A 21911-nucleotide genomic window follows, 5' to 3' on the forward strand; every position below is an offset into this window, starting at 1 on the left:
GAAAATTAAGGAATCTCCTCCCCCTGAAAGAATTGCAGGTGTAGAATATGCTGCATTAATATCAGAAAGTGAAGTGCTGAAAATATCACTGGCCTTTTAGTGCAAGAGAGAATCTAAGGGTGGAAATTAAGAAACTTAAAATGTTATTGGCCTTGACTGAAGGGCAAGAAAAGCGACAGGAAAAATTAGATCTCTTACTAAATCAGATGCCATCCTTGACAATGTAGAATACACCACTAACCTATTTGTTCTCTACCAGCTATGTATCAACTGACAAGTTTAAAAAAAAAAAAAAAAAGTTAAAAATATCCACCCATATTAAATATATTATATTATAATATAGGTATAGAACACAGCGAGTTCTTTAGACATATATTTTCATATTTCACTTACAAGGAATTTCACTTTATGTTTTGAAAATAATAGGAATTATAGTAGTAATAAAATTTTCTTTGTGAAAATCTGTTCTCATATCTGAGACACTGTGCAGCTGATATTATTCTGACTCCTGTTGAGATAAATATATGTTCTTCACATATATCCAAAGAATCTTAACCTTGCATGAGTCAAACACTTTTTCTTATGTGTTAGTTGTCTGTGTATATACAGCATTCTCAACTCAGGTGTAGTCTCAATTTACTTATCTCAGTAACGACACCTGCTTGACACCTAAGAACATGTATGAGGCAAAGCCTGGGTGGGAGATCAAAGATCAAAAAGCTATTTACTTTCATTCACTCACACAAATTCAGCTTCATGGATATGCACGAGGAGTCCTTCACAGACTCTTAATTCAATTTCTAATTCTTGTAGTCTTTTTATTAAGACTAAAGTTTGATTAGCCAGATCTACTTTCAGGTTGCACATGACACTCAAATTGAAGTTAGAAATTAACCTTTTTCCCCAACATCAATAAAATAAAATAAAATAAAAAATAAAATAAATTTAAATTAAATTAAAATAAAATAAAATAAATAATAAAATAAAAGGCACATATGCATCCAAACTAGTTCATCACTAACCGTTCAAAGTAACAATATTATATGACTAAAAAGTAAATTCTAGTTATACTCACCACTTGTTTAAAAATGTTCTGAACCAAACACTTCCTAAAGGACCGTCTGTGCTCCATTGTCATAAAAATAAATTGAAACACAAGAAAGGTATTTTAAAAATTTAAAACAGGAATCTCCAGAGAATTGCAAAGCACAAACATTTATTGCTTACAGACAGAGCAATAAAAATGCAAAATCCTCCTCAATGAGCCAAAGAGGAAGGCTTTCAAATAAAGTTGTTCTTTTATGTCTAATTAAACACATACTATGTATTATTGCACTGTTTCAGGTAAATGCTTTCATGGTTATTTCTTGCAGAAGATAAAATTGTGCAATACCTCATAAACACTAGAACATAATTGCTATTTTTCTTAATTACAGCAGACTAGATATTACTTCCACTAAAATTTTAATTTCATTAAATTTATAGGAATCAGTTAATGATTCTTTTAAGTAAAAGCTGACCACTAGTAAGAAAGGAAAGCAGTATTTTCAGCATGTCTTAAAATTATCTTCTAAAAAAAAATGCAATTCTACAAAATATAATTGTTTAGACTGATCTTTTACTTGGTAGCAAAAGCATCAACTATAAGTGGGCAGTTCAAGGAAATATTAAAAGAATCAGATATAATTTACATTTATTCATCATTGAAGCTCTCAGCTTATTGCAGAAAAAAATGATGATGATGTAATGGGAAATTATCGATTCTCAAAGAGTGACAGATGCATTTGAAGAGTCTAGCTGAACGTGTATCCACTTCACAATACCCCCATAAGATGAAAGGAATGTAGAGGATATTAATAAAAAAAACAAACCTCCTCCTTCAGAGCAGTGTTGAGCCTAACTTTGGAAGCAAACTGAGAAGTCTTGAACATCACTCAATGGCTACTTCTTCCATCAGCTGAATTTTTATTGTTTTGTTTGTTTTGTTTTTGTATTGTTTTGTTTTGTATTGGTGTCTAAAATAAAAACTAAGTACCGGAAGAAGAAAAATAGCATCTAAATGACAGAAAATGCACAAGAAAATTAAAATTAAAAAAATTATGATGAAAATAAAAGAAAAATTGGAGAAGCAATTCAAAATAGTGTTCATCTCCCTAAGTTATTTTTACATAAGATGAAAACTTTTTGAAACTTCTAAGTAATGTCATGCAATTCTGTTACATTAGAAATGTCGTTAATATATTATTGAGTTCCTAGAAGCAATTTTCCTGAAAAGGTTTTTCTAATTTTTTTGATTGTCAAGTCACTGTGCCTTGACAAATCAAATGTATTTGATTATAATCCTGTAACATAACTGTATTCCAATGTAGTTAGGAAAGTTTCTATCATTCAGAAAAAAAAAAATAATAATAATAATAGTATTGCCTTTAATTGAAAACAAAACTAAACAAAAAATGTCTCATGACTGAAGCACAAGAAAAAAAAAATACTACTAAGAAAAGTAGTACCTACTATCAAAGAAATTAAAAGAAAACAAAGCAAAACCAGGTAATTTGAATCAGAGCTACAACCTAATTAACATTTCAGCAGAAATCAAGAGCTAGAATTAATATTACTTTTTGCTAAATATCAAGGCACCACATTTCTCTAAAAAAATAAAAAATTAAGTTTTCTTTTCCTTTCCTTCTTTTTTTTCCCTTAATCTTCTTTAAGTATTTTCTAAGCTTTTCTTAACTGTATACATAAATTCAAAACATTTATTTATTTATTTATTTTAATACATTAATCTACTTTGTCAAATTTAACCTTTCATAATCGCATCATTCTCCACAAACATTTTTGTGATTATAGAATTGCTACAATATAACTTTCTAATTAATGACATCTTGGAAAAATTATGATAAATGCACAAATTTTCTAAAATGGACACATCTAAAATAAAGAGATTTTTCTGTATCTATTTTTTCTGCTGTTTTATGCCAATGAAGCATTTATCAAACAGATAAACCTTGCCTACTTGGAACTCCATATGAGTACTCCAAAGTGTTCCAAATCCGTCAGAGGTTCCTAAGGAAACTAATGAGTCACTGGGAAGGTCCCAGAATAAATATATAATTAGAAAGTAAGAAAAAGACAGTATGAATTTGCCATTAGGTCTTTGCCATTTCACTATGTTAAGTATTGTTCAATACATCTCTAAAGAGTATAAAGAAAGGAATGAAAAGTGAGGTAGCGTTTATCCAGTGAAGTAGAGGAAAGGGCTTATTATGGGCTTATGAAGAATTTAAAAAGATCTTATAATATTGGCTTACTTGATACATTGAATTCGAAGTTAATAAAGCTATGCACATGAGGAGAAACAGTTCTAACTGTATATAAAAAAGTGGGCTCAGAGATGACCATTATTATTCAAGAATGAAATCATAATAACCTGAAATAAAGATGATCAGACTTAAAATATATCCCAATCAGGTCAAAAACAGTCCTTAAATTTTAGAGAAGCATTTTTTTTATTTATTACCCAAGGTGTAGAAATTGCATTTAAATTCTGACTACTTCACTTCCTTCTAGCTGTTCAAAATAGTTAACAGATGGTTTAAAAAAATGTTATTTCCAAAAGTGCTTCACACTAAGAACATCCCAGGGGATTGCTCTGAGAAAGGCAATCAGGCTTTAAATTTCTGTGTTCTACCTCTGGTTTATTTCTGGTTAACGTTAGTGACAGGGAGCCATTAAGGGAAAATTTGAATCTCAGGTTCTATACAGAATCAAAATTCTTACAAAATTATCCATATACATTATAGATAATTTGTTGAAAGACAAGCTATCTTACCTGGAAATATATCTACAACCCAAATCAGCTTAACAGTGAGCACAACACGTTAAGGTTGAACTCATAATTGTATGCTATATGCATTGGATGGTTAGACATCCAGCAACATTGATTCTTTGAGTTTTGTTTGCCTTTGTTTGCCTTTAGCTATCTCTGTTTTATCCTTGCCTATATGTTACTGTATAGATATTAGGAAGTCTTTCTACAATACAAAACAATTTTTGAGCTGTTAGAATGGTGGAGCTGCAGCTATCCCTTCACAGCCAATGTCAGTCCATGTACTTTCCATTATGCTTTGTAATCTACTTCTGATTATCATCTAGTCAGGAAGGAATCAGTACAGACCACATAAATTAGAGACAGAACCATATAAATTAATATCAGAAGCCATGTTTTGCAAATGTGGAATACAGAATGTCCATTTTACTGAAGTATACCTACAACTACCTCTGGAAATCAGGATTATGAATAGCAAATTAAAGTCACAGTTGATAACATAGCTGCAAGGAAAGGATTACATGTTATCTATCAATAAAAGGAGATGATAATTAGGGACTGAGATTTAAGTTCTGACTTCTGGTCAGCTCTGGTAAGAGTTGCACTAGTGTCTTCCTTCATTTGTTGGTAAGAGACCACCTCGTAGACTTTTACCTTGACTTGTATTTTACTGTTACTGAAAAACGAGTTTGCTTGAACAGTGACACTACATCTTGTTGCACTGATGCAAGTCATTCAACAAAGTTCATCCATCTCAACCTCTCACTCTATTACTCACAGAAACCAATACTTTAACCTGAACATCCTGGCTTACTATTACATGAACAAGAACGGCTGTTGTTTTAAACTCAGGAAGACCATTGTGACAGCTATCTTGAAAAAGCCAAGGTTGACTTATGCTATTTGTGAATAAGGCCCAAAACAATCTCTTTTCGTGTATGTTTATACTTCCAATAACATATAACTTTGACTACTGTAGAGGAATAATTTACTAGATCAACACTCATATAAGCTACCTATGAGAAATAAAAGATATGTCTTAAGTAAAACAGTTAGGATCTGTGTAAACAAAAACTCCTAATCATGAAATTAAATTTATAAAAGTAATGATATGTATGACTAACACAAGAATTGTTGTTAGGACTGGTTTACTAACTTCTCAATATACTCCAGTGAGCTAAATATTATGACTATGAATTTAAATTGGCATTGGTTGCTCAGAGTGACAAGCAGGAGGCTGGAGTTAGTCATTATTCACAAGTTGTTGAAGTTCAAAGACATTTGGAAATGATGACAGAGTTCCTTGTTACAAGAAGATGTAGTAAACACATCAGTGTCTACAGAAGGTAGCATGTGTAATAGATGAACCAGTGCAATCACCACATTCAGCCCTTGTTCACAATGCTCATTAAATATATATATATATATAAACAGTTAGATATTCATGTTTTTAATATTTGCTCACATAATTATAAAGGCATTTATGAATGAATCTTGACACAGCTGCATAATAGCTCTTTCTGCCACTGACAAATGTATTTTTTTAAACTTTTCTCCACTCCTGCAAAATAAATAGGTAAATTCATTACTCTATCCATAGAAATCTTCTATTAGAAAAGTTGATACTATGTGACTGACACAAAAGAAGACACACCATCCTTCTGGGTGAAGTGATCCTTAAAATCAAAGTACTTCAGTGTATCAGAAGAAAGCTTCTAAGTATTGTGAGCAATAACATTGCACCCAAGCACTGTTTATAAAAGACACTGGTAAAGCTCCAATAAGTTTATAAAACTCAATATTGATGTATACATGTGTGAGTGTGGGTTTACCTACAGATATAGATCCAATGTAAATATAAATCTGCATAAACACAAAATGCCTACAGACTGTATTTTCAGTCACTTGTCATATAGATTATAATAAAACCTACAATCATAACTACAAGCCTCATGTTCTCTTTCACAAATATTTTTGTATATTTTACCAGCCTGTTCTGCAGTATTGGCTTACAGATATTTTAGGAAGACAGACAAATCAGATAGTTGCATGAGTTCAAATTTTGATAAACTTTGTATTCAAAAGTCTTCCTTTTGATTTATGGAATAAGGTATTCTTCCATAAAATAAACTTGCTCTTTTCCATTACCCTGCTAAAGCTTTTTCTAGATAACATCTTTACACGATGTAAAGAAGAGGTATGACAGGTAAGCTTATAATTTAAATAGACTTAAGAAGTTGATAGCAAGAATCTTTACTGGTAAATTTTACTCATTTATGTTCATCTGCTGTTTTTCATAACACTTCTGCATAAAACAATTTATATCCACTCACATCTTGCATACAGTTAGAGAGATGATTACCAAAGTCATTCTACAAATGAAAGAGGACTTGATACAAAGAGAGCTATAGGCCACAGGCTGATAGCAATGACACACTAAACGATGTGCCAAACCGACTAAATAAAGCCTTCTTCAAATAGAACCAGTTATACAAAAAAGTGACAGATGTATATTTTCTGCTGGGATTTATACCTCCATCTGGCCTTGGAATTTGCAGATGGAATTTCCATATTAAGTTCTCACATTGAGATTCTAAGGTATTTGAAAGATTTGTTTTGTTGTTGTTGTTTGTTTTGTTTTTTCCTCAAGTATCTGTGGAACAGATGAAGTGTCCTCAGCACTCAGTTTGTTGCTGACTAAGGAAAATTGAATTTTTAGATAGTATGAGCTATACTGCATTGCAAAATATTCCCTTAATAAATTCATTCTGTTAAAGGCTGCCTCATGATTAATGAAAATATCTTCAAAGCCATTTTCAGAAAGTCAGAATTCCACAGCTCATAGCAAACTTGAATGATACAATTAAGCCATAAAATTGTTTTCAGTCTTGCTTTTAAGTTAGAATCTATATTTAATTTTATGCCATAAGACAGTCTCTTGAACTTGTCTTTTTACTGTTACAGAACAACTTGTGAGAAACTAGTACTCTAAAGCAGGGCAAGGACAAATATACCAGGAGTAAGGACACTGAAATTTCAAGTTAGGGATGACAGTTGCACAAATAGAGATGGATAGCACCGAGCAAAACAGACAAAATTATATATAGCTATGTTAATAAAAGAAAGGTTAAAAAATCTGGAAGGAATAAGCAGTCTCAACTCCAACACTTCACAAAATTTATTTTAGTTAAGTAATCCTATGCACATATGTAAATAGTGGGTGACATCATGGAAGTCTCTAAGAAATCCACAGAAAAATTTTGCTGCCTGTATGCTCCCTGAAGCTCCTTTACAGCATGACTTCAGAAATGGACAGAATGATTCTAAAGTAATTTCTGAAATTTCTTCTCAAGAAAGTGTGCGCATGTTAATTTCAGATAAAATCTTGGGACCTGAAGGTTTTTTGCAGTTTTTAAAGGTCAGGTTTATGGATCTGAATGTTGTGGCGTAGGTAAGAAGAAAAACATTATCTTGTCTAAATAAAAGATGCACTTTTTTCTTTTTCCTTCTTACTTTTGAAATAATCACAGATATATATATTTGAAATGTTTTTATTTTAATATTAACAACATAAGCATCTCCTATCTTTAGTTCATTATAATGAAAACTGTCTCTTTGGTTCAAAAAACAGTTCAGTTTTCCCTTTTATAATTTTCTCTCACCATACTTAACCGTAAGGTTTTGCTTGTGTATCTTGCTTCAAATAGTTTCAGCTTCCCACTGGTTCACAAGAATTTTCCTCTGGGACATCTTGAAGACATCATTCATATTTATGCTCATATCAAGGTGACAGTTTTTCACACTCTTAACCATCTCAAAGAAAAATAAAAATAGTAAATCTTTCTAACCTTTTTGGTAGGGTCAGAAAATAAACCCTGCTCCTTATATAACACTGGATGTTTGCAGAGTTGGTAGGCTGCAAAGCTGTGTGGAATAAATCCCATGAAAGCAGGTATACAGCAGATTACATGCAGCTAGGATGGAGGAGGATCATTTAAAAATGAGGCTAGAGTAATTTAGGGTCCCAAACCACACACACGTGAGGTGGGTACTTTTTGGAATATAATCTGGGGTAGCCCACATCCTACGTAGAATCATAGAATCATAGAATGACTGTATGGTTTGGAAGGAACCTTAAGGATCACCTAGTTCAAACTCCCCTACCATGGGCAGGGACACCTCCCACTAGACCATGTTGCTCAAAGCCCGATCCAGCCTGGCCTTGAACACTTCCAGGGATGGGGCATCTCTGGGCAATCTGTTCCAGTGCCTCACTACCCTCTGAGTGAAGAATTTCTTTTAAATATCTAGTCTAAATCTACCCTCTAAATTTTATAACACCTATCACTGCAATCATTGAGAAAGAGTTTCTCCCCAGCTTTCCTGTAGGCCCCCTTTAGGTACTGGAAGGCTGCTATAAGGTCTCCCTGGAGCCTTCTCTTCTCCAGGCTGAACAATCCCAACTCTCTCAGCCTGTCTTCATAGGAGAGGTGCTCCGACACCTTTGATCACCTTCATGGCCCTCCTCTAGACTTGTTCTAATAAGTCTGTGTCCTTGTGTTGGGGACCCCAGAGCTGAAACCAGGTAGGGTCTTAAAAGAGCAAGGACATGCTTCTTTTGCTGCAGTTGACTTTCTGGGCTGCAAGCACACATTGCTTACTCATGTTGAACTTCTCATCAACCAAAATTCGTAGGTCCTTCTCCTCAGGGCTGCTCTCAATCAATTCTCTGCCCAGCCTGTATTTGTGCTTGGGATTGCCCTGACCTAGATGCAGGACCTTGCACTTGGCCTTGTTGAACTTCATGAGGTTTGCACAGGCCCACCTCTCAAGCCTGTCCACATCCCTCTGGATGGCATCCCTTCCCTCAAGTGTGTCAACTACACCACAAAGCTTGGTGTCATCGGCAAACTTTCTGAGGGTGCACTTGATCCGACTGTCCATGTCACCAACAGATGTTAAACAGCACCAGTCCCAATGCTGACCCCTGAGAAACATCACTCATTACAGATCTCCGTGTAGACATTGAGCCATTGACTGCAATTCTTTGAGTGCAACCATTCAGATGTTTCCTCACTCACCAAGTGGTCCAACCATCAAATCCACATCTCTCCAATTTAGAGACAAGGATATCATGGGGGACAGTGTCAAATGCTTTGCACAAGTCCAGGTAGATCATGTCAGATTGTCTTCCCCTATCCACCAGTGTTGCAACCCCTTTGTAGAAAGCCACCAGATTTGTCAGGCAAATCTTCCTTTGAAAAAGCTCTCCTGATTCAGGATTATTGTGTCTTCTTCCAAAAAGCTACAAATCCTAAGAATGGATCTACAAAAATCAGGAACAGAATTATCTATTTGAATTTTCTGTCTGCTAGTTCTGACCCCGGATGCTGGCTGACTATCAGTTCAAACCAATGATGCCATTGTAAAGGAAGCAAGAATGTGCGGTGGTATGGAAATCCCTGACAGTATCACAACTCTTCCAGCTGCAGAAAACAACAAGTGACAACCACTTTAGTGCTTAGCATGTTGTTCACTTCCCAAATTCCACCCTAACTTACTGAGCCATGTAAGGCTCACAGCTTCAGTTAAAATGCTTTGGAGAAGACCACATGCTTCACATCTTCTGCTCTTACCTCTTGTAGCTGCAGATGTACAACATACTTGACACGTCTTTTCTCTTTCAGCTCAGGGTTGAGCTTCAGAGCTCTTCCATCAGCTTGACACTTCTGTAGAGTGTCGTTTGGGCCATAGCACCCTGTAAACCCTTGTAATCAGCATAAAGTATTTACTATGCCAATCAGTATGTTTACAGAATAGCCTCATATTAAGGGTAATGACCTGTAATTCAAAACCAGCTTGACTTACTTTCTCACTTAGAAAAAAAAGAAAAAGAAAACACACAGAAACTCAGTTGGGAGTTATTTTGCAAACTAGGTAACTACATGATATTAAAACACTGAGAATACAGCCTAGGTCACGTAGTTCCAAAGTCTGTGGCCTTGAGGTAGGAGAAATCTCATTTGTAATCCTAAAATATCTGCAGATATTATATTCTTTCTAAGCTGCCACCAGAGGACAAATTACTCCTTCAGTATTATACAGACTATAATCATCACAGTTGCGAACAACAATTATTATTAACTCCAGTAAATGATAAGCTATTTTCTTATGCTGTAGTTAATGTTTAAAGAAATTCAACTAGGATAGTTTCAGACTTCTAATAGAAAGTAAACAGTGAAAATAAATTCAAATCAGGATATTTACTTTGGTAGAGAAACTTCAGCCATTTTCTCTGTTACCAAATATATATATATGTATATATAAAATATATTTTCAGGTTTTGTGTATGTGTGTGGTTTTTTGTTTGTTTGTTTTAAATACATATTATTAGAAAAAACATGAATGCTGAATACAAGCCTTTTTAACAAGGTACTTGGCATCAGAACTGTAACATTTTAAAGCTAAAATTATTTAAACAGAACTATACATTTTGCTACAATATGTAATATTAACATGGGAAAACACGTAAAATAGCAATTCTAGCTTAAAAAAATATACTTGGGAATTAGATATTCCAACTGCTTCTTCCATTCCAGACTATGCAGCAGATCTTTGCAGCAGTCTTGACAAATTTTTCACATCATTGTTTGCTGTAGTTGTAATAACCCTGGGAGCAGTTTGCTTTTAAGATATCAGGCTAGACTCACTGGATGTTGTCACCATTGTTACAGTGCACCTGAGCCAAAGAGAGCATATTGTGGGGTAATGAATACTCCAGGATTTTCATACCAAAATCTAGTCAGCAGACTACATATAAATAAGTAATACAAATGAATTATAGATTGGGCCTGAATACTAATCAGTTTGAACAGTTACAATGAAGCTAAAGAAAACAAAACAAAACAAACAAACAAAAAAACAGATAATGTAAATATGGATAAGGGTATCATTTGTTTTCATGCTAAATATGTTTTAATTACTTTCACCTTATTTATTAATTTTACTCTCTTATTTTATGATCTTGTTTTGGATAGTATTTTGGGTTGCCTTATGTTGAAATATGTTTTCAAGCAGCAGTTTCCACATCTTATTTATAATTAATAATTAAAATTGTTTCACATAGTTCATTACTTTCATAACTTTGTTTAAGTAATTAAAACTATCAGTATGAAAAAATCTAGAATCAAAACAAACATCTGGCAATTTGCTTGAAGCACTTCACTACCTTCGTTATCTACTTTACAGTATGTCATACCTTCTCTGTCAGTATTTTGCCTTATATTTTCAGAAATAAAACTGCACCCCTACAGACCCTTGATACAAAAACTTTGTTACGTAAGCCCAATACACAGGATCCACTGTTAAAATTTTCTCTCCCCTCCCTTTTTTTTTTTTTTTTTTCCTTTATGGACCTTCTTTATTTTCTTTTATTTCCTTATACCACATTTTATGGCATACTAAAATATCATTAAAAGATAAAAGGATGTATTCATAGTTTAAACAGGAGCCTACCACTGAAGTCTTAGCATCTTTTACGCAGGGTATTATTGTTATACCCTGTTAGCCCATTTCAGAGGTTGTAGAGATTGAATCTGAGTAAATCAGCAGGAAAACAGCTAAACATTACTATAATCTTTTATATTCAGCTACAGTACTCCCTCTCTGCAACCAGAACACTTGCTCTCACCTGTAGGATTGTTAGTTGTCCAATTTAATCGGCAGTTTAAACAGAAGGAATAATTTCTTCATATATTCATAGTGAATCTGTCAGGAAACTGGTAAAGATACTTGTATTTTCTCATCAACATTTCAGGTGAGTGTCTTTTACCTTCAAGTTTTTCTGGATTTGAAGGAGCAAAACCATAAGTTTAATAATAGGAAGCAGTATGGAAGCATGCAGTGGATCATAACTGCTTCTGCTGATCATTGCAGATGTGAGGTGACATACTCAAAAGTCTGTTTTTTTGTTTTGTTTTGTTTTGTTTTTACATTCTAAAGAAAGAAAATCAGATAACACTGATTATAGTTAATGACCATACCATGCTCTAAGATATTATGCAAAATTCTCCCATGTAGAAAACAAGACATAGAATTTCAAATATGTTTCAACACCTAAGGGTTAAACTAAAGACAATTAAGCTGTTTTATTTGCTGATTTGTGGCTAGAAGACATTTAATCATCCAGCACAGAACAGCTTAATACTTTCCCTTTGAAGTCACAAGATGCAAAATACTGATAAATACTATCATTTAAAATTAAATTTTAATCTTAAGACTGAATCCTAGTGCTGCACTGTCCAGTCCTACTCTCCCTCTACATTTTGAATAGTAAACTAGTAAAGAATAAAGCCCACTGTATTTTTAATCCGTTTAGCTAACTCCAACTGTGCAGGCAGTTACAATTAAGTGAAAGCAGTATCATAGGAGTTTATATTTTCTAAAATAAGGATTTTTTTCTCCCAATTTTCCTTATAAACTAGTGGTGAAATTCCTTAACCACATTCATAATGGAATCATGAAAGTTGTTAAAGACCATGTTAACTCTGATTTGTAAACTGTAAGTATGTAAGATTGGCTAGTGTTTCTTACACAAAACTACAATATCTTAAAGTTGATTACTGGTCTGCATCCCTGAGATGTTGAAACTGAACTACAAAAAGGCCTATTAACACCATTCCCTCTCTTGTACCAGGAATTATATCTTATTTAAATAGTACCAGCCACAAGTTCACAAATGTGTCATACAGTTTACAAAAATACCTGTAAAGCTAAGTTAGAAACTCAGAACCAGACCAATGCTTTTTTTTTTCAGACCTTTTTTTTTAATTAAAAAAAATCCTGAACTGAAAATATTTTAATGGGTATAATTTGATGGATAATAATGTTCTGTAAATGTAAAACTACAGCACTGTTTCAAGAAGAAATATACATTTCATGGCTTATGACCTTCAGAAATCTTCTTGATGCTTTCACAATAGTATCACAAATTAATGCTAATTTCCTCACTAAACAGCTACTGAAATATAGGAGCTCCATATAGAAAAAATAGTAGGGATTGAATATTGGATATCCCATATCCAATACGAGGTTCTTTAAATTGTTAACATGATAATTAGTTGAATATGTGCTTTAGAATCCAAAGTCTTACAGAAGGAAATTATGGTTTCTTAAAATTAAAATATAATGCTTGACCATGAGTAATCAGTTAAAAAAGGAGGGAAGGTGAGGGGTGAGGACAGAAAAAAAATGCGATGTTTTTAAAAAAGTAGTCTTTAAAAGCATAGTAAATTGATATTTACCATGTACCTGTTAAAGCAAATATGCCCTTCAGATTCTTCAGCTGAACTAGAACAACATATTATGAAGATACATTTTTATTTATTTTTATTTAATAAATAGAAATATTAAGGTACAATTAGATTAGCTTACATTCAGCAACTGTGGGTCACTTTGAACAGACCTAAAAACATTTCAGCTTGACCCTGTCCTCCCAAAGGTGCTTTTTTGTATGTTCCCTTAAGTTTTTCATCACAATAAAAAGCTCTCAAAACTTCAGCTTTGTTGTCATTACAAATCAAGTCTTTCATAGGCATTATAACCTCCTAAGCATGAAATAGTCCACGCTAAAGCCCTACAGTCTTGTTAAAAGTGTAATACTTTCATGAACAAAGTTATTTACTGTTTCAAGGTCTTCCACTAACAGGAAACTAAAATCAGTATTAGACAGCCTATTCTTCCAGAAGGGAACCTGTATTGTTAATAAGATTGTAAAAAAAAAAAAAAAAAAAAAAAATCATACTTTGAGGTTAAATCTTTTAGCTTATATATTATTATGCTTCAAAGAAATGAGTCATGCGTTTTTTATGATATAACTTTTTGGAAGATGAAGATCTAACCAATTAGGAAATATATAGATATACATATATATAATATGCATGTGAATATATATTTACAAATGTATATACATGTGTATATCTACATATAAATATGTACATGTATAAATATGTATATATATATATACATATTTATATATAAATATATATATATAAAAGGTAAGAGGCAATAGCAAAATGAAGACCAAGCTTCTAAAGTCTCCAATACACAGGTTAACTCCGTTTTGTCTATTCTTTTTCGTGTTTTTCTGCTTCTGCTCAAAAATCTGAAAAACCAATTTGAAAAACTCAGTTTTTTGATGTTTTGTTTTGTTTTTTTCTCTGTCAACACATTTTATGTGTAAACACAGGTGGAAAGATGTTTTGGAAATTTATTCTGTATCTAAAGTATCCCAAATAAAAAATTATAAATGTTGAAGCATTTTTGCATGTGGGAAAGCTCTTTGTATAGGTTGAATGTGTAACAACAGATAGTGACTTCTGTTGGCTCCAGTTCTAAGCAATTATGTATGAATGTGAGCCCTCCCAATATAAGCAAAAATAAGGAACCACTTTTACCTTTTAGATGGATCAGAGAACGTGCTTAGGAGGTAGCACTTGTTTATTCTAGGGCTCTAGATTATAAGCTCACTACACTGTGGGTAAAGAATGCTACACAGTTCTCCACTTACCATAAACTACTTTCAGCTCAAGCCAGATTAAGAAAAAAATGTTCACACAGGGATCTATTTATAACATCCAAAATAGACAGGAACTGTTTTACAAAAGACATAACTGAAGTGAAAGGAAATCAACAGTTAACTGATTATACTACAATTATATTAGAAATGTGATCCCACTCACATGAAAGATTTTGGAAAAACTAGACAACTTTGTTTTTCTGGATGTGAATCAAGCTTTAGTAAATTTGCTAGTCTACAGTACTATCTTTTCTACAAATATTCCAAGAAAGCACTTCTCCCAACTGTACCTCTAGGAAAAAATTACATTAAACGACTTGTTAATCAACAATTTCAGAATGATATGGAACTTCACAAAAATACATTTTGCTTCTCTTCTTCTTGACAGGTTTTCTGAAATGATTAGTCTTTATGGTTTTGTAGCAAAATGGGTTCTCAGCTCAATTTTATCTCAATTTCCTGCTACAACAAGCTAGTTTTGGCTGACTTTATTCTGAGATAGAGATCTTCAATTTTTTAGTCCTGTATATCACAGCTATAAATTTGGGTGGTATTTCAATCATTGTTTTTCATTATACAGTCAAAATATTTTTCTTTCATCACTAAAAAGAGACACCTCAAACCTAATTCTAAAACTGCTATTAGAAGGGATTGAGAGAGAATCTGGATAGATAAGAGGACAATGGGGAATCAAATACAGGACTAATCCATAAAATAATGCATATTAATATGCTGCTGGCTGAAAAGTATGTCATTATCTCTTAATGAAATACATTAGTATGTTTGCTACCTTATTTATTTAGTTTAAAAATGCTGTAAGACTGAAGATGGTCATATGGGTATTTTGGAGGTGACAAATCGGAAGAGAATAGCAAATTAAATGGAAAACAGAGAGAATCACAGAAGGGAATAAAAGAGATTATTCAGAGCAATAGAGAAGAAGTGGGATATTTAAAGAAAGAAAGCAAATAAGATGTGTAAATGTCAGACAGAGAGAGGAATAAAAGGGGACTAGGAAGCTGAGGAAAGAAGGGGAAGAAGAAATTCATCTGGAATAAAATAAGCAATGCCTTTGCTTGACCAAAAATTCCTAAGAAAATTCACAGAAAGTAAAAAGATTTTTGTATTACTTATATTTTAGAGGAATTTTTCAGCCATACAATTGTAAAATCAAAAGTCTCATTCAACCAACAGAGAACAGGATTGATCAGCATTTAACCAAACGTAAAAGCAACTGCTGCAAAATGTATAAGTAATCCCTTCATTTAGACTGGGGCTATATCCTTTGCAATTACCCATCACTTGCACGCCATGTTCACCAAAGACCTTTCATGAATAAGTTGCATTACAGCACAGTCTTTTTGACTTCATCGTCAATGTCTCCACCCCAGCAGGAATTCATTTCCAGCAGTTTCCTTACTACGTGCTTATGTTTCTGAAGCCACAGTCTGTGCAAAGCAGTTAGTCTCAACTACTCATTTCCTCTATACCCTGCTGCAAGAAAGCAAGCTAAGGCAACAGCACTTTTGTTTTCTTCTCTTTATTTAGTTGATGGACCTGTGGTGAATGGCAGTAAGCGCTTTCTGAACTGAAGATGAAGACTTTCTTCGAGGGGACTGTATTGTGCAGTTTTATCTCTTAAGACTTCCAGTCTTAAGACTTTCTTTCTCAGTGCTCCCACACATATTAAGAGAGTCAATATAAAATATCAGCTGATTAATTTGCTCCCTCACATAAACCAAGTTCATTACATGGACAAACTTGAGAAGTGGGCCCATGTGAACCTAATGAGGTTCAACAAGTCTAAGTGCAAGGTGCTGCACCTGGGCCAGGGCAATCCCGGACATGAGTACCGAGTGACTGAAGAACTCATTGAAAGCAGCCCTCCAGAAAAGGTCTTGGGGGTTCTGATCGACGAAAAGTTTGACATGAGCTAGCAGTGAGCACTTCCAGCCCAGAAGGCCAACTGCATCCTGGGCTGCATCAAAAGAAGAATGGACAGCAGGTCAAGGGAAGTGACTGTTGACATACAAGGGGTGGCTGAGGTCACTTGGCCTGTTCAGCCTGGAAAAGAGGAGGCTGAGGAGACCTCTTCACAGTCTACAGCTGGGGGGAGTGGAGGGTTAGGTGCCGATCTCTTCTCTTTAATGACCAGTGATTGAACATGAGGGAATGGTGTCAAGGGGAGGTGATGGGGAGGTTCAGGTTGGATATCAGGAAAATATTCTTCACTGAGAGGGTGGTTGCACACTGCAACAGGCTCCCCAGGGATGTAGTCATGGCACCAAGCCTGTTGGAGTTTAAGTGTTAGTCATATGGTCTGAATGGTATTATGGTCTTTGCTCTTAGTCATATGGTCTGAATTTTTGGGTAGACCTGGCTGTTGCCAGGATTTGGACTCAATGATCCTTGTGGGTCCCTTCCAACTCAGGATATTCTATGATTCTGATTGTCCCCCTCTACTCTGCCCTTGTGAGGCCCTACCTGGAGTACTGTGTCCAGGTCTGGAGCCCCCAGCACAAGAAGGATGTTGATCTGTTAGAGCGGGTCCAGAGGAGGACCACAAAGATGATCAAGGGGCTTGAGCACCTCTCCTACGAAGATAGGCTGAGGGAGCTGGGGCTGTTCAGCCTGCAGAAGAGAAGGCTCTGGAGTGACCTCATTTCAACCGTTCAGTACTTAAAGGGGACTTATAAAAAAGATGGAGAACAACTCTTTGCTCAGTCAGATAATGACAGGACAAGGGGGAAGGCTTTTAAACTAAAAGAGGGAAGATTTAGATAAGAGGTTAGGGGGAAATTTTTCACTCAGAGGGTGGTGAGGCACTAGAACAAGTTGCTCAGAGAGGTTGTGAATGCCCCGTCCCTGAAGGTGTTCAAGGCCAAGTTAGTGAGGCCCTGAGTAACCTGATCTAGTGGGTGGTGTCCCTTCCTATGGCAGCAGGGTTGGACCTTGTAGTGGGTTTATGTGGCAAGGTTTTAGTAGCGGAAGGGGGCCATAGGGGTGGCTTCTGCGAGAAGAATCCAGAAGCTGCCCATGCTGGATAAGGGCTCTGCTGCTGGCCAGAGCTGGGCCAATAAGCGATGTTGTTTGCGCCTCTGTGAGAGCATATTTGAGAGAAGGAAAAAAAAACCGCTGCAGCACAGCAGCTGGGAGAGAGAGAGGAGTGAGAAGCAGCTTTGCAGGCGCCAAGGTCAGTGAAGAAGGAGGGAGAGAAGTGCTCCAGGTGCCAGAGCAGAAGTTCCCCTGCAGCCTGTGGTGAGGACCATAGTGAAGCAGGCTGTCCCCCTGCAACCCATGGTGCATCATGGCAGAGCAGAGCTCCAAACTGCAGCCCATGGAGGAGACCACGGTGGAGCAGGAGGACCTGCCCTGAAGAAGGTTGTGGCCTATGGAGGACTCCTGCCAGAGCAGATTCCAGGCCGGAACTGCAGCCCATGGACAGGAGCTCACGCAGGAGCAGGTAACCTGGCAGGAGCTGCTACCAGTGGGGGACCCAGGTTGGAGCAGTGTGCTCCTGATGGATGGACCCCATGGTACAGACGCATATCTAGAGCAGTTCTTGAAGAGCTGCTGCCTGTGGGAAGCCCACGCCAGATCAGTTTGGGAAGGACTGCATCCCATGGGAGGGACCCCATGTGGAGCAGGGGCAGAGAGTGACCGAGAAGGAGTGGCTGGCACAAAGTGCTATAGACTGCCTGTAGCCCCCATTCCCCTGAGCCGCTCAGGGGGTGGAGGTGGAAGAGGGCAGATGGGGGAAAGGAGCTTTTGATTTCTTTCTTTTATTTCTCACTTCTCTAGCTTGTTAGTAATAGGCAATAAATCTTACTATCTCCCTACTCTGAGTCTATTTTGCCCATCACAATAATTGTTGAGTGATCTCCCCATCCTTATCTCAAACCTTGAGCCCTTTGCATTGTATTTTCTCCCCCTTCCCCTTTGAGGAGGGGGAGTGAGAGAGATGCCATGGTGGAACTTGGCCACCTACCTGAGTAAAACCACCACAGACCTAGATGATTTTTTAGGTCCCTTCCAACCCAAGCCGTCCTCTGATTCTATGACAAAGGAAATCCCACTGCAGATAACTCACTCAAGTGAACAAAAAGCATGCATTCTGAATTTGTTGCTTGGGGACCATCATGAAGAGCATCAATGGGAAAACAGGGTGGATCATCAATATATACTGAGCTACATGGCTTATTATCAAAAAATGAGACATACTCAAAGTCGGCAATGTCTGATTCAATGCATGGTCTGAAAATTGGCTTGTGATATCCACAACCCTCTGACATCATCAAAAACAACATAATTAAAAAAAAAATCTTTGTATGAGTCAAACCAAAGTTCCATCCCATCCAGTGCTTTTTTTCCAACAGTGACTAATAGAACATATCTGAAATAAAGCAAATAAATAAAATAATAATATATAAATAAATGCAAAGGTTAACTACCCCAGAATACTATCCAAAACTCCTGTAATGTGAAACTCGTGGACTTCCTGAGACAAAGATTTGTATTCCATAACCTGACTTGATTTTTCCACTAGAAGGGGTCCAATTGCTCTTTGATGGCCCCAAAATTTTGAATACCCATTAATCCTGTTGCAAGAAGTACTACAACTGCATTACACATCATGAACAGAATCCTTTTCTTTTGGCTTCTTTGAGACTGACACGTGTTATCTTTATGGGGGAAAATAAAACAAAACAAAACAAAACGCTGCTGTCAATCTCTATTTATCTACTCCATGGTTTTACAAATTTCTGTCATGTCACCTTGCCCAGTTTTCCTTCTAGGCAGGGAAGTCTGAGCCTATTTAGATATTATTAGCATTGGAGCCATTCCAAAATTCAGTTGTCATTTTTAACCATTTTCTGATTCTTCTCCAGTTCAACAATAATATCATTACTGAAAACTGAGTTGATACTTTCACAGAAAGTCTAAAGGATGTCCTAAATTATCCCAAGATATAAGTATTGCAAGATGTTGGTGAGTGGATATGTTCAGTTCAAGGAAGCTAGGACCTGATCCTGTGGAAGTTAGTGTTGCCTTTTTTTTTTTTTTTTGAAAATGTGTGTTCCACAACTATGACCAATATGCTGAAAAATTACTCTTACTCTCTCTTCCTCTTTTTTTTTTTTTTTTTAACTCCATGTGAAATTGTTCTTTTCTACCTCCTTACTCCTTAACCAATTTTCCTGAGAAACTTAGAAGGGAGAACCTTGTTAAATGTCTTTTGGAAATCCAAGCAGCCTATACTGAAATATATCTTACGAACATGAATATCTTAGGAACATGAAAGTACGTTCCTCACAAATGTCTATATTATGGGAATTGATTAGTAAGCTACATGAAATGTAGCTCTAAAGAAGTCTGAGAGCAAACCAAATAAGTAAGGGCACAATACTATGCAAAGCAAAGCCATCAGAAGCACATTCCATCTTGCCTTTATCCATTAACTTATTCTTATGATGTAATTTATAGAATTGAAGAAATAGATATATCAGCACATATGGTAAGATTATTAAAGCACATTCAGAAATGTGTCCATTACAATAGTGCCATGTTTTGAGTCTTATTACAGCAGTGACCCTTGAATGGAACAATAAAGAATCTAACCAATAGTATGTAAAGTACAAAAACACAATTAAGGAAAAGCTTTCCCTGAAGTCCGTCTTGTTAAATACAAAACCTGAGGAGAGAAAAAATATACAGTGTATACAGCTGTATATACAGTATATTACACTTTTCATTATTCATTCATGAATACAATGACAGATACAATAACTGTATTGCAGTTGGACTTGATGACCTATGTAGGTCCCTTCCAATTTAACTATTCTAATAATTTTAATTGTAATTGTAGTACAAATGCCAGTGATACCCCCCTTTCATCGCATATAAATTAATTCCAGGGACATTTTTCAACTCATACTACCCATTTGGCTGCATTATATCTGCTCCTTCACTTTGTAACTTTTAAAAACTAAATATACTTCATTTGCTTATTAAGCAATTCTAATAATTTAAAACAACTTTCCGTCTTGTATTTAATAATAAATTTTGTTTTGTTTTGTTTTGTTTTTCTAAGACTTTCACAGAATCACAGAATCACACAGAATCGTCTAGGTTGGAAGAGACCTCCAAGATCATCTAGTCCAACCTCTGCCCTAACACTAACAAGTCCTCCACTAAACCATATCACTAAGGGCTACATCTAAACGTCTTTTAAAGACCTCCAGGGATGGCGACTCAACCACCTCCCTGGGCAGCCCATTCCAATTCCTAACAACCCTTTCGGTAAAGAAGTTCTTCCTAATATCCAACCTAAACCTCCCCTGGCGCAACTTTAGCCCATTCCCCCTCGTCCTGTCACCAGGCACGTGGGAGAATAGACCAACCCCCACCTCTCTACAGCCTCCTTTAAGGTATCTATAGAGAGCGATGAGGTCTCCCCTGAGCCTCCTCTTCTCCAGGCTAAACAACCCCAGCTCCCTCAGCCGCTCCTCATAAGACTTGTTCTCCAGACCCCTCACCAGCTTCATTGCCCTTCTCTGGACTCTCTCGAGCACCTCCATGTCCTTCTTGTAGCGAGGGGCCCAAAACTGAACACAGTACTCGAGGTGCGGCCTCACCAGAGCCAAGTACAGGGGGACAATCACCTCCTTAGACCTGCTGGCCACACTGCTTCTTATACAAGCCAGGATGCTGTTGGCCTTCTTGGCCACCTGAGCACACTGCTGGCTCATATTCAGCCGACTATCAACCAGTACTCCCAGGTCCTTCTCCGCCAGGCAGCTTTCCAGCCACTCATCTCCCAGTCTGTAGCGCTGCTTGGGGTTGTTGCGCCCCAGGTGCAGGACCCGGCACTTGGCCTTGTTGAACTTCATACAGTTGACCTCAGCCCATCGGTCCAGCCTATCCAGATCTTCCTGCAGAGCCTTCTTTCCCTCGAGCAGATCGACACACGCACCTAACTTGGTGTCATCTGCAAACTTTCCTAGCAAACATCTTCTGAAAACTACAGATCAGAGTTATTGAACAAACTTATATTTTGAGATCTCTAGATTTTTCAATAAAAGTATTGCAGAAGTATTTCAAGCATGCTAGAAACATGTCATAAATAAATTTTGTGCCTACAGGAGTTCTATATGGTGATCTTTTTAACAATTTGAGCTTTAATTTAATTTAGTTTCAAAGATCTGTACTTACAAACAGTACATGCTTGTCTATCTGGTATAATAGATATTTTAGGTAGGAATTTTCCTTATCGCACATAAAACAAAATTTATCAGAAAATGACTTTTTGATCCTCAAGACAGCTGTAACTCAATGGAAAAGAATTAAATTAACCTAAAGTTAATCATCTAAAATATTGGCCACACAGAAAAAAATAATTGTTTTAATTCCATCTCTGCTGAAATAAGAGAGACAAGCATCTTGTAAGATAAGGGGGAAAATTACCTTTTCTTGCTCAATCAACCACTGAACACTTCCTCAACTATA

The sequence above is a fragment of the Cygnus atratus genome, chromosome 2 (assembly GCF_013377495.2).
Source record: "Cygnus atratus isolate AKBS03 ecotype Queensland, Australia chromosome 2, CAtr_DNAZoo_HiC_assembly, whole genome shotgun sequence".
Classification (NCBI taxonomy): Eukaryota; Metazoa; Chordata; class Aves; order Anseriformes; family Anatidae; genus Cygnus; species Cygnus atratus.